General features: G+C 39.8%; 1 long non-coding RNA gene across 2 annotated transcripts in view; it reads right to left on the bottom strand.

The window, feature by feature from the left end:
- The window catches only part of LOC103348115 (uncharacterized), a 116,411-nt gene extending 109,045 nt beyond the window's left edge, over window positions 1-7,366 (bottom strand). For both annotated transcript variants that reach the window (XR_011389506.1, XR_011389507.1), the window contains exon 1: window positions 7,002-7,366. This is a non-coding gene — a long non-coding RNA (uncharacterized lncRNA). The remainder of the gene's footprint in view (window positions 1-7,001) is intronic.
- Window positions 7,367-13,166: the final 5,800 nt, after the last annotated feature.

The raw sequence follows: 13,166 nt of genomic DNA, 5'->3' as shown, positions 1-13,166 counted from the left end.
TTTATTATATTAGGAAAATATTTCAGTTATTTACTGGGGGAATATATTTGACATTATTTAAATTTACATAAGTATTTTGGTCAATCAAAAGCAAAGATTTGCACCACAATTGGTAAAATTTGTAAAGCCAAATTTGTTTTATGATATCTTGGGTCATTGTGTCACTAAGACCTAGATTTCAATATTTCTGCATATTGGCATTAATAACCATAGTTCCTTAGATATCAAAAATAAATATTTGTACTGATTGCCTATAATTACTTAGGAAAATATACAGGGAGCAGTGACAGTGCTTAGTATCATATACAAAATATAATGTGATGATTTATAAAACTGGAATTATTTACATTTAAAAAATAATTTGGTCAATGCCAAAAGCATTTAAAACTGTAGAAAATGTATACCTTGGAAAATGAGCAGAAAATTATATTTTGATGTAATAATGAAAATAAAAGTAAATATTGATTATGGGAAATACATAATATGTTTAAATGTTTTTATTTTATTAATTTATTTTTATTATATTTGAAAGGCATAGAAACAAAAACACAAAGCAGGTAGAAAATAGGTCTCTGCTCACAGATTCATACTCCAAAGGCCCACAATAGCTAGAATTGGGCAGAGTGAAGCCAGAAACCAGGACCTCAGTGCATATCTCCCACTTGTGTGGCAGGGACCCAAGAATGTGAACCATCCTCTGGTGCATTGCAAGGTGCCCTTTAGCAGGAAGCTGGATTGGAAACAGAAAAGCAGGTACTTAAACTAGGAACTCACGTTTGGAATATAGTTATCTGAATTAGTTCCTTAACCACTGCACCAAGTTTCCACTCTCTAGGAATTAGTATTAAAGAATCTTCTTACCATCTACTTTCCCACATATTCTGCAATGATACTCTGCCTCTCTCCCATTAGATATTTTTCAAGTTTTTTTATCTTAAATGTCAAAATCTGATCATAATGTCCATAGCTAATTCAAAAGTGTCTGCATTATTCAAACTGTATATGGTTGACACTATTGCTGTTACCCAATGATCAATTGAAAATAAATGGATTAGCAGCTGGTCTGTAATCTGTTCCCTCCCCTAAAGACACCTGGGAAAAATGGATTAGTCAAATCTCCTAGTAAATATGCTAATTAAATCTCTTGATAGCTTTTATTAATAGAACATTTTCTTCTCTGGAATGGCTTTAGCAGGACATGCATGATTTGTCTATGCTACTTATGACAAGCATATCTGTAAGTTATGGTTGTGTAGGTTATGGTGCTCTGGAAAAATTAGTTAGAAGTTTAATTATCAGAATAATGAGTTTTGGTATTTCATGATTCTGCTGATTATAAATGTAATGCCTCTCAGCAACAAATGCATCTTTTTACACTGCTTTGTGAAAATGTATTTAAGTCCTTGGAAGTGCTGTTTTCCCCATCCTAACTGGTAGAAAGTTTTGTCAGTGAAGGGTGCTCTCTGCTATAGACTAGGAAAGCAGTAGAAGATGGCCCAAGTCCTTGGACACCTGCTGCCATGTGGGAGACCTGGAAGAAGCTCCTGGCTCCTGGCTTCAGATTGGTGCAGCTCCAGCCATTGCAGCCAACTGGTGAGTGAACCATCGGATGGAAGACCTCTCTCTCTCTGCCTTTCCTCTCTCTCTCTGTGCAACCCTGAAATTCAAATAAATAAATAAATCTTTTTAAAAAAAGTCACTGTGCCATTTTGCATTCCCACCATCAACAAATGAGAGTCATTATGGAAATTCTTCTCCTTCAGTTAGGGCTGAAGCTGTTAGGGACCTCTGTGACAATATGCCCTGGTAATAGCTTAAAGTATAGTCATATACATCTGAATGCCATTTGTATCTTTATTTTTATTTTCTGTTCTATTCCTTTTTTGACTGATAAAAGATAACACAGTTTATAATTTTCAAGTATAGAGTACTAATATTTTCCTGAAAAATCAAAAATTATGGAATAAAAATATAGGAAGAAGGAAATTGTACTTTAGTCTACTACATAGATCATTTAGGGGCTGATATTCTGAAGCACTTGATTTTTTTTTCTTGAACTCTATAGAAATTAGCATCTTAAATCTACTTTATGAGATCTATATTCTACATTAAAACAGGTTTTCACAGAGACAGAGTTAATATGGTAGAAATTCCTAGAGAAATGACTAACGAGAAAGATGCTGAGCGACCAATTCCCGCTCTTTCTAATGCGTTACATAGTCTGGACAGAGACAAATTGACTGATCACTGTATTTTTCTTTGGAAAACTAGTTCCTCAAATCCATAGAAGTCCTAGTAGAGATTAATAAAAAGTAAAAAGAGATTGATTCAATAGCACAAAAAGTTAAACTCTGAGAATTAACTATATCCAAGTCAAATGCCTGACAGACTATCAATCTGGACAGTACAAAGCTCTAGGAAAGCAGTCAAAAGAGATAACCCCAAGATAAAAAGCTGTAAATCCTAAGAATGATGTTCTCTCTGGTTTTAAAGTCCCACCCTACTTATCTTCCTCTTTTCAAATTTAAGTATTTTTGTCACATAAACTCTGAAGCAGATGGTGGGACCTCTTCAAGGGTTAGGGAAACAAGAATTAGTCTTTGTCTTCAGATTAATATAAATATGAGAAAAATCTGGAAGGGTCCCACACTGTATGCCAGAGTTCAGGTATTTTCATCAAAATAAAGTAAATGGTGGGATTACAATAAGATAGTAAGTCTACTATATTTTTTGGAGAAAATAAAAATATTAAATTTGAGTTGGCAAAATTGAAGTAACAAATGTTCTCTTGTTAACTTAATTGTGCTTTTGGAACTCATACAACTGAAGCAAAAAGACCATTCTTGACTAAATAGAGTTCATAGAACACAGGACATTGATATTTGGACATTCTCAATGGGATTCATCAAATATCCTAAAATTCTCAAAATTCTAAGCTTCAAGAAAAATAACACCAAGTACTAGGGCTAATGAGCAAAATTAGAACAATGATATGAATTTTGCAAGTAAGAGTGCTCTAAACTCCTAATTATGATTTAGTTGTCTAGGTGACACCTAGAGATTATTTCTATGTCTCAAATGTAAAGTGAACTAAGGCCATTTATGGACATGAAGGCACTGGATATAACATTTATTGTGAAGATTTCCCCACATTCCAATTTCTACGGTAGAAAGCCAATGATCTTGGATATGCATTATTTTCTAAACAAATTCATGTTGGCTACACATCATAATTTCACATGAATTTGGTAAAGAAAAAAATAAACCAAAAAACCCTTGTATTCCTTGTTTGATCACTGGGATATGAAAAGATATAAAGAATTTAATTATTTGAAAAGAAGAGATGTGCAATTCGGGACATGCTCAAGCTGACTTGCCCCAAACGGTAGAGTTAGAAACATACCAGGGGATTCCAATTCAATCTCATCAAGGTGGCATGTACCAATGCCATCTCACTAGTCCCAGTGATCAATTTCTGTTCACAATTGATCATAATGATAGGACTAAGAGCCAAACGGATCACATAAACAAGAATAGTGTCTGTGAATACTAGCTGATAGAATCAAAAAGAGAGAGAATGATCCAACATGGGAAGTGAGATACACAGCAGACTCTAATATTTTACTAAATATGAATGCCCTTGAAACTTTTTCTTACTTTCCACACATTTAAGTACATATGTCTTATCAAAACTTTTAACCTATTGGTCATCACTTCTTTCTCACTGGGAGAATAAAGGCAGTGATATTGTTGCAATGGACCAACATTATAGTCCACTTCTTCAGACCTTATGATGGTAGAAGGAAGAGAGTGGGGCAAGAACATAAATGTATATTGTTTAGGATCTCATCTATATGCAGAGTGAACCATTATTCAATTTTATTTGTGAGAAAGTAAGGATTCTGTGGGAAGAGTCTCAGACTGTCATGAAATTATGAAAAAAAATCTCAATCAAACAGATGTAAAACCTCAGAGGAAAGAATGTCCCATCCTGGAGTAAAATACTGGGCTGGATCCACCCAAATCTGTTTCTGTCATGCTTACTCATTACCTCCAGGCAATCAACAGAGAATACGCCATTGTCATGAGCACTGCTTGTTAAGTAATCATGCAGCAGCCAGAGGGTGACTTCCAACTGCCCTGTTCACACTAGATCCTCTTGAAAACACATCTGAGCAGTGTATCTCATTGGCTGGTAAAATCTACCCCTGGCAAATTTCTATATCTATATTTGCTGATTTTCTTCTGAAATAAAGCATGAGGTTTCTGGATCAGAGATCAGAATGACTTATTGCACTAGCAATATCATTTAACCTTATCTCATCTCCCTGGGGCAAAGCAATCAGTTGTCAGCTGCACATTCAGGGCCGGTACTACAGAGAAGAAGCCTAGAGTGAAAAATCTGAGGGCTTATGCAGGATCTGCTATACAGCTGCCACCTTCTCCTTTTAAGAAAGAGAGAGAAATCTCATTTCCCTAATGTAAACAAATCTGCTCTGAGAGAAGTCCCTAGCATTTTGCAATCCTTTGGAATATAAACTCATGTCTAGGGATTTTATCTTTCTTTGAAATGTAAGCACATAGCTCAGAAGAGATAAACTGATATATGTCTCAGACATATTTTATTCTTAGGGCTGCTGTTCGACTGTCTATTAACCTAGATTGCCTGCATATTTTACTCTGAAAGCCCTGGGCCTTCAGAAACATGAAAATATCTTTGCTCTGATTCAAAGCTCTTGGTACTGCAAACATACACTTCACCACATATCTATGGGAGCAGTTCTTCCAAAGTGGAATTAGAAGAGAAAGGTTAGGGACATGTAAACTCAGCTCTGCAGTTGTCTCCAGGGTCACATCTTGTCCTCATCATCTTCCTTTATCATTTATTCTAAATTTTGACTCCCTTCTAACACCTTTGTGTTTTGATTTCTTCTATGGTGATGGAACGCAAACCCTGCTCCTTACTGATCTGAGGTCTTAGTGACGATACTTTTCTCATGCTTAAGAATACTGTGCATATGCATTTGCACTTACAAGTAGTCAAGAAAATACTAAGGGATGTTGATGTGAGTCACCTTAATTCTACACCTTGCACACTGCTGTCGTGATCTAAGTGTAGTACTACCTCTGACCGCTGATCAGATGTAATCACCCTTGCTTAGATAGAGACTTCGTTACTGATCTGGCCCCTGGACACAAAAGACATCTGAAGTACTCATGGGACAGTCAAAGCATAGTTCATCAGGTTTTTGCTCTATCATGGAAATGTATTATGTAATAGAAAATTCTACTTAAGTAAGCTTACATCCCATCATTCTTGATTCAGCATTTTCAGGATTCAATCTCATCTTTTCTCCTGCAAGTACTTCTTAACTAGGATCCAAAGTGCATTCCTGGCATATGTTATTCTACTTTTTTAAAAGATTTATTTATTTGAAAGACAGAATTACAGAGGCAGAGAGGGAGAGAGAAAGAGAAAGAGGTCATCCATCCATTGATTCACTCCCCAAAATGGCCAGAGCTGGGCTGATCCAAAACCAGGAGCCTGGAGTATCTTCTGGGTCTCCCACGTGGCTGCAGGAGCCCAAGAACTTGGGCCATCTTCTGCTTTCCCAAGCCAGAGCAGAGAGCCAGATCAGAAATGGAACAGCCAGGACTCAAACCAGAGCCCATATGGGATGTCAGCACTGCAGGAGGTGGCTTTACCGTCTACGCTGCAGCACCGGCCCCCCATTCCATTTTTTAGAAAAGAAAATGTATCTATCCCTCTCCATATAGGATAGTATTGTGAATTATTGCCTGTGGTAAGCTAAATAATGGCCACATAAATATAGGAAACCCTAACCCATGGTACATATAAATGCTAACTTATGAGGCAAAAGGATTTTTGTTTATATGATTATGTTAAAGATATTGACTAAAGATTTGATGGGTCTCAAATATAATCGCATACATCTTTAAACAATGGAGGGAGAAGGTGCATTAACACAGGCAGACAAGTGGAAAGCAAGGTGAGATAGCAGTGTAAAACCGAAAGTGGAAAAACACTAGTAGCCCACAGAAGTCCTACAGTTTGATTTCAGTTCATTGATACTGATTTAAGACTTTTAACCTCAAGAACTGTGAGAGAATAAATGTCTATTGTCTTAAGCCACCAAGTTTGTTTTGTTACAACAGCCACAGGAAACTAATTCTCGCATAATGATAACCGTTAAAATTGTGTTCTAGAAGAGATGAGGGTGTCAGCAATGAAGGGAGCACATGTTTCATTTAAGAAAAGTGATATCTGCAATTTCTTCAAGGAAGTGGTGATTCTTATGCTTTAAAACAGAATTGAAACATTCTGCAGGTGCAAAGCTGCCAGGTGAATCTGAGATTTGAGGGTGTGCTGTTGTATTGGCAAAGAGAACTGCACTAAACCTCAGAGCCCTTCTTATCAAGCCCCCGACTTCAGTGTAACATGTTACTGCGATTGCAAGTACAACCTTCGCAGGAGCTCTGCTCCCTCATAATTAAATCTTAATCCTGATCCCAGGTGCTCTCTATGTTCCAGATTCAGGGAATGAGCATGCCTTTCTATGCTGCCAAGGATGCCATCTGGCCTTCATAGTTTTTGATTGGAAATTAATCATTCCCAGCCCTTCTGAAACATCCACTGAACTCAGCAACATCCATTAGATTCCATAAAATTATTGTTGCTAATTCTTATGTAAATTCCAAAATCTTGAACCATCACACTTTTCATATTCCTTTCTGCTTGTGTTTCATCTCCATTCAACAGTAATGGATTTTTAGTAATTACACCACTGCCACAAGCCACACATAGTCTGTCAGTGATACAACCACCACTGATGAGGGGGTCTTCAGTGCCAATCAGCCAGCAAGCAATCCAGCTCCAAACTCCAGTTTTCAGTTGGCTACTTTACATGACTCCTGCATCCAACTGCTTATGGTTCTTAGAAAACCAAACCTGAGAGATCAAGTTTACACATAAGATTTACCTCCTTTTTGGATGGACAGGGGTAGTTGCTCTCAGAAGCTATATTTTTGTTTGTTTGCTTTCCTGGCTATTCATACTCCTCCTGTTAGCCAAGTCTCCTCGCAGTTGCTCTTCTCCCTGTCCTCTAGAGTCCCCTCTCTGAAGGAAAGTCTCTTTAATCGGCAGACAACCTATGCACAGCTTGAAGTGTAGGCCAAGGCTCTGAGTGTCCTTCTGTGAGTCCCAGGAGTACCTCTTCCAGCCTCAGGCTTGTCTCAAGCTTTATACATCCAGGATTTAGAAGTGATTGCTGATTCTTCCCACTTGGTTAATTATCTCTACCCAGAACACTTTGTGAACCTGAAGAAATTCTCCTTCCTCTGTTCATCCCAGCAGGATGAGGTAATGAAATTGTAATTATGACATCATAGGCATCATAGGTGATATAATTTTTTTTGTATTGAGGAGAAGGAAGGTGCACCACAGTAACAGCTGGGGCACTTTCTTCAAGACAGAGATGTAGAGAATAAACAGGCAGATGGGGAAAAGATTGAAGATACTGGACAGCTCCCATTCAGGAAAATGCCATTTACTGTCTCTAGCACTGCATCTCAGGGTAGCTGAAATTTTTTTTTATTTTATTTTATTTATTTATTTTTTTTTTTTTGACAGGCAGAGTGGACAGTGAGAGGGAGAGAGACAGAGAGAAAGGTCTTCCCTTTTTCCGTTGGTTCACCCTGCAATGGCCGCTGCGGCTGGCACACCGCGCTGATCCGAAGCCAGGAACCAGGTGCTTCCTCCTGGTCTCCCATGCAGGTGCAGGGCCCAAGGACGTGGGCCATACTCCACTGCATTCCCAGGCCACAGCAGAGAGCTGGACTGGAAGAAGAGCAACAGGGACAGAATCCGGCGCCCCGACCGGGACTAGAACCCGGGGTGCTGGCGCCGCAGGCAGAGGATTAGCCTACTGAGCCACGGCGCCGGCCAGGGTAGCTGAAATTTTAATTCCTTTTTGAAGGCCCTGAATGTAAATGTTAGAAGGTAAAGATATTGGGGAACAGCTGAATGATTTTTGGCTCTTACATATATTCGAATCTCAGGTACCCATTAAAGATTGTACAAATAAATGAGCAAAAATAGGGAAAATGGAGAGGCTTTAAATATTGCTTTCATATTGTTTTTCTCTTTGCAGGACAGAAATTTAAATGAATTTTCAAAAATTGTTAACAATATGTGATCATCACTTAATTATAAATAAGTCACTGAAACAAATGTGCTTTTTCTCAATATTTTGTGTTACATCCACATCTGGATAGGTAAGTAGCTGCGCTCAGCTGGAAGGGAGAACCAGCATTGGAATCATCTTTCCTGAGCCAGGGAAGGGAGGAGGCAGGAGCCATTCAGTCTGCAAGCTGAGGTGAGAGTAGGAGTTGGTGTATTGAAAGCAAGATTTTTTTTCCCTCTGATAAAACATTGTTTCTATTGGTCTCAAAGTTCAAACAGATTTTTGGCCAAGTTTTTATTTCAAAACTACTTATTTTAAAAACTAATAATTTTAAACTTCCACAGTGTCCTCACACATAATGCCTCAGAAAACATTCTCCTTTACTTCTGAGATTTCATGATGCATTATTCTCATTAATCCCTTTTTAGCCTTAAACCTAAAAGGTTAATTGATCCAAATAATTCTGAAAAAATTATTTCCAGCACTGATAAAAACAGATGACAGGTAGGCCGGCGCCGCGGCTCACTAGGCTAAAAATCCTCCGCCTTGTGGCGCCGGCACACCGGGTTCTAGTTCCGGTTGGGGCGCCGAATTCTGTCCCGGTTGCCCCTCTTCCAGGCCAGCTCTCTGCTGTGGCCCGGGAGTGCAGTGGAGGATGGCCCAGGTGCTTGGGCCCTGCACCCCATGGGAGACCAGGAAAATCACCTGGCTCCTGGCTCCTGCCATCGGATCAGTGCGGTGCGCCGGCCGCAGCGCACCAGCCGCGGCGGCCATTGGAGGGTGAACCAATGGCAAAGGAAGACCTTTCTCTCTGTCTCTCTCTCTCACTGTCCACTCTGCCTGTCAAAAAAATAAATAAATAAATAAATAAAATAAAATAAAATAAAATAAAAAAAAACAGATGACAGGTGTTACGTATAACCATAAGTTAGCCTTCCGAGCTTTCAGGGCAGACTGGTGACCTTGCCAACTCCTACAGCCTTCTTGTTCACACTTTGATGACAGTCTCAGTAACTCTCTGTCTCATATCACAAACAGCAAATCCACCCAGAAGAAGATATTCAGAGACGTTCTCAACACAAATGGGCTTGCCAGTTACCACTCTGATAATGGCAGCAAGAGCAGATTTCAAGAATTTGGAGCTATCATCTAGCTCCATATCAGATGGTGATCAATTTTCACTTCAGCTCAGCAAACTTGAAAGCATTATGAGCTGTGTGACATAGCCAGAACTGAATTTGGCTGAGACGATTCAGAACAATCACCTAGGAAGCAAAGCCAGCTGTTTTCATCCATGGGTTGTTTTTGCCGTCAGTTAGCCAAGTTGCCACAATGAACATCTTTGATAGAAACATTCTTTACAGGAAACCCACTTTGTCCATTGGAAGAGTTTCACTCAAATTTTCATGATGCTTTCAACAGACATCAGTTAACATTGAGTTGAGCAAAGGAGACCATGGTGTTGGACTTAAGAAAACTCTTCTCTTTTAGACCCACAAGCAATATCAATACCACCAATTTTATTGGCATCTTTCAGGGACAGATATAATGTTTTTTCAGTTTCAAATTGATAATAAGAGTTAGCCACAGAGAAAAACTGAACTGAGATCCCTTGACACTAAGTCCTTAAATACAAATTCTCTGCATTTGGTAGTCCTGCAGGGCTATCCAGTACTTTTAAAAGATTTATTTATTTATTTGAAAGTCAGAGTTACACACAGAAAGAGAAGGAGAGGCAGAGAGAGAGAAAGAGAAAGAAAGAGTACTTCAATCTGCTGGTTCACTCCCCAATTGGCCGCAATGGTTGGAACTGTGCTGATCTGAAGCCAGGAGCCAGGAGCTTCTTCCAGGTCTCTCACATGGGTACAAGGGACCAAGGACTTGGGCCACCTTTTACTGCTTTCCCAGGCCATAGCAGAGAGCTGGATTGGAAGTATAGCAGCCGGAACTTGAACCAACGCCCATATGGGATGCTGGCACTGCAGGCTTTACCCACTACGCCACAGCGCCAGCCCCAGAGCTATCCAATGTTGAGAGGGATTCAGGAGTCTGTGTTCCTGGATTGACCAGTCACAAGATGTGGGATACCCCTTCCCCTCTTCCTTTGTCATAAATCATGCACTGGCATCTGCATATGTCTACTTCTGTGCCCTGTTTCCTCTGTTCTATTGGTCATTTATCTAACCTTGTACAAGTATCATGTGGTCTTAATTATTCAAGTTTATAAAACTCCAAATATCTGATAAAGCCCTGTTTCTTAAATTTAGTGCATACACAATCTACCCAGAGTTCCTATTAAAATGAAGATTCTGATTAAATATCTAGAAATCTACATTTCTAAAAAACTTAAAGATGATACTTGTCGCTCCCCCTCTTCGTGGAGGAACGACACTAAACCCTGCCTAGGCTTCATATCCGAGTCATGGCACCATTATGTCGCTCCCCCTCTTCGTGGAGGAACGACACTAAACCCTGCCTAGGCTTCATATCCGAGTCACGGCACCATTATGTCGCTCCCCCTCTTCGTGGAGGAACGACACAGGACCCTGCGCTGTTCTCCTGTCTGCTCGGCCCTCCCCGGGTTTGCTGCTGGTTCTTCCCGAGTTGGCTACTGTCCCTTCCACCTCCGTGGAAGGGCGGTTCCCCCTGCCACATTCCCCACTTCCGCAGGGGAGCGGCACTCCGCCGGCCGGCTCTCTCGGGGGCTGCACAGGTGTTCCCTCAGATGTTCCCCTTAGATGTTCCTGGTGCATGCCGTCTCTCTCTTCCTTTATAGTCCTCCTCCGCCAATCCCAACTCGGCTGCCCACACGCCGAGTACGCTGCTCTCCAATCAGGAGCAAGTCCTACAGTTTATTGGTTGAACTGGAGGCAGCTGTGTAAAAGCTGTTTTCTTCTCTCCCAGCGCCATATTGTGGGAGAGCAGATGCATAGAGTAAGTCTTAATTCCAGTAACTTAGTCTAGTCCGAATTGCTCCCCACAATACTGATGTTGCAAAGCTAAGTACAAAACTTTCAGTAGAAAAGCAATAGAGAGTTCAGCAAATATGTTCATTTTCTCTAAGACTATATTTGTTCTTTTTGTTGTTTTGCATTTCTATTTAAATGTTATAATCCACTGATCAAGTTACTCTCACCAAAGAACAAGAGCTCCAGCACCAGTAGTAAGCGGAAGCAACAACACATCATGTTGTGAATGTTGTTTGGACCAAATTCAACACATCCATTAGTCATGGAGAACTGACAATCATAAAATATGTTTCCCAAGTAATGCACTAGTACCTATTCCCAATAGTTTAGTTCACTGATTTTGCTAAACATTAAATTGTACTCCATATAACGATCTTATTACATATGTTCCTATGGTTTATTGTTATGGAAAATATTCATTTAAAAGGGGAAAGAGGGCCGGTGCTGCAGCACACTAGGCTAAAAATCCTCCGCCTTGCCGTGCCGGCACACCAGGTTCTAGTCCCAGTCAGGGCGCCGGATTCTGTCCCGGTTGCCCCTCTTCCAGGCCAGCTCTCTGCTGTGGCCAGGGAGTGCAATGGAGGATGGCCCAAGTACTTGGGCCCTGCACCCCATGGGAGATCAGGATAAGTACCTGGCTCCTGCCATCGGATCAGTGCGGTGCGCCGGCCACAGCGCGCCAGCTGCGGCGGCCATTGGAGGGTGAACCAATGGCAAAAGGAAGACCTTTCTCTCTGTGTCTCTCTCTCTCACTGTCCACTCTGCCTGTTAAAAAAAAAAAAAAAAAGAAAGAAAAAAGAAAAAAAAGACATTAAAAGGGGAAAGAGAGAATGAATGAGAATCTTCCATTCACTAACTCATAACAACTACGGTAAGTCAAGCCAAATCCAAGAGCCAGAAACTTAATCTCAGTCTTCAAGGTGAGTGACAGGGATGCAGTACTTGGGCCCTCCCTGTTAATGGCATGCACATTACCAGAAAGCTGGAATCAGAAACAGAGCTGAAACTTTAATCTGTCATATCTGATATGGCATCTAAATGACATAAACTCGTAACTACAATATTTAGAATAATAAAAAACTGACCAATGCATTCATTCATTAAATAATTTTTCATATAACAGAAAAAATTCTCAACAGATCTATAGATAACTTACAACCATTAAACATTAGACACTCAACTTAAACTTGGATTGCTATGGTTTTCTTGTCAACACCAGTTATGTTTATGACCAAGACAAATTATAGTAGCATTAATGCTTTAAAGAGAAAGAATATTGATAGAATTAAATATTTCTTTGTGAGGTCTCTCTGGTGCACCTGACTAAGTCACCATCTGCAGTACTGGCATCTCATACGGGTATAAGTTGGAATCCTGGCTGCTCAGCTTCCACTTCAGCACACTGCTAATGTGCCTGGGAAAACAGCTGAGAGATGGCCTAAGTGTTTGGCCCCCTGCAACCATCTGGGAGGCCCAGGTGAAACTGGATGCTCCTGGCTTCAGTCTGGAGCAGCCCTTGCTATTGTGGTCAGTTGAGGAGTGAATCAGCAGACGGATGATCGCTCTCTCCATTTCTCTGTAACTCTGACTTTCAAATAAATAAATCACTAAAGTTTGCTCTGTCCTTGAATACTTGCACAGTACAATACAGTTTGGAATAATAATTGAATATTAGGCATACATCACCATTGAATCACTTTGTTTATATTAATGTAAAGACACATCAATTTGAAAATGATGTAACAATGTACTTAACACAAGAATATTTAACAGCTCATGTATTTTTTACTTCATATTGTGGTATGAATTCAAAATTGTTGTGTTGGTGAAAATTGCCTTTGGAAGCAGGATTTTATCACCTTTTATTTAGAATAACTGGCTAATAAGAGAGTATAGAGATAGTATTTTTCCATTCATTTTAGAAATTATTAAAGCAATTCCTTTAGAGGATACTAAAATATCTTTAAAAATTATGTGAAAATAGTGAAAGTAC

This window comes from Oryctolagus cuniculus, chromosome 6 (assembly GCF_964237555.1).
Source record: "Oryctolagus cuniculus chromosome 6, mOryCun1.1, whole genome shotgun sequence".
NCBI classification, from domain to species: domain Eukaryota; kingdom Metazoa; phylum Chordata; class Mammalia; order Lagomorpha; family Leporidae; genus Oryctolagus; species Oryctolagus cuniculus.
This window is presented reverse-complemented; position numbering and strand designations above follow the sequence as displayed.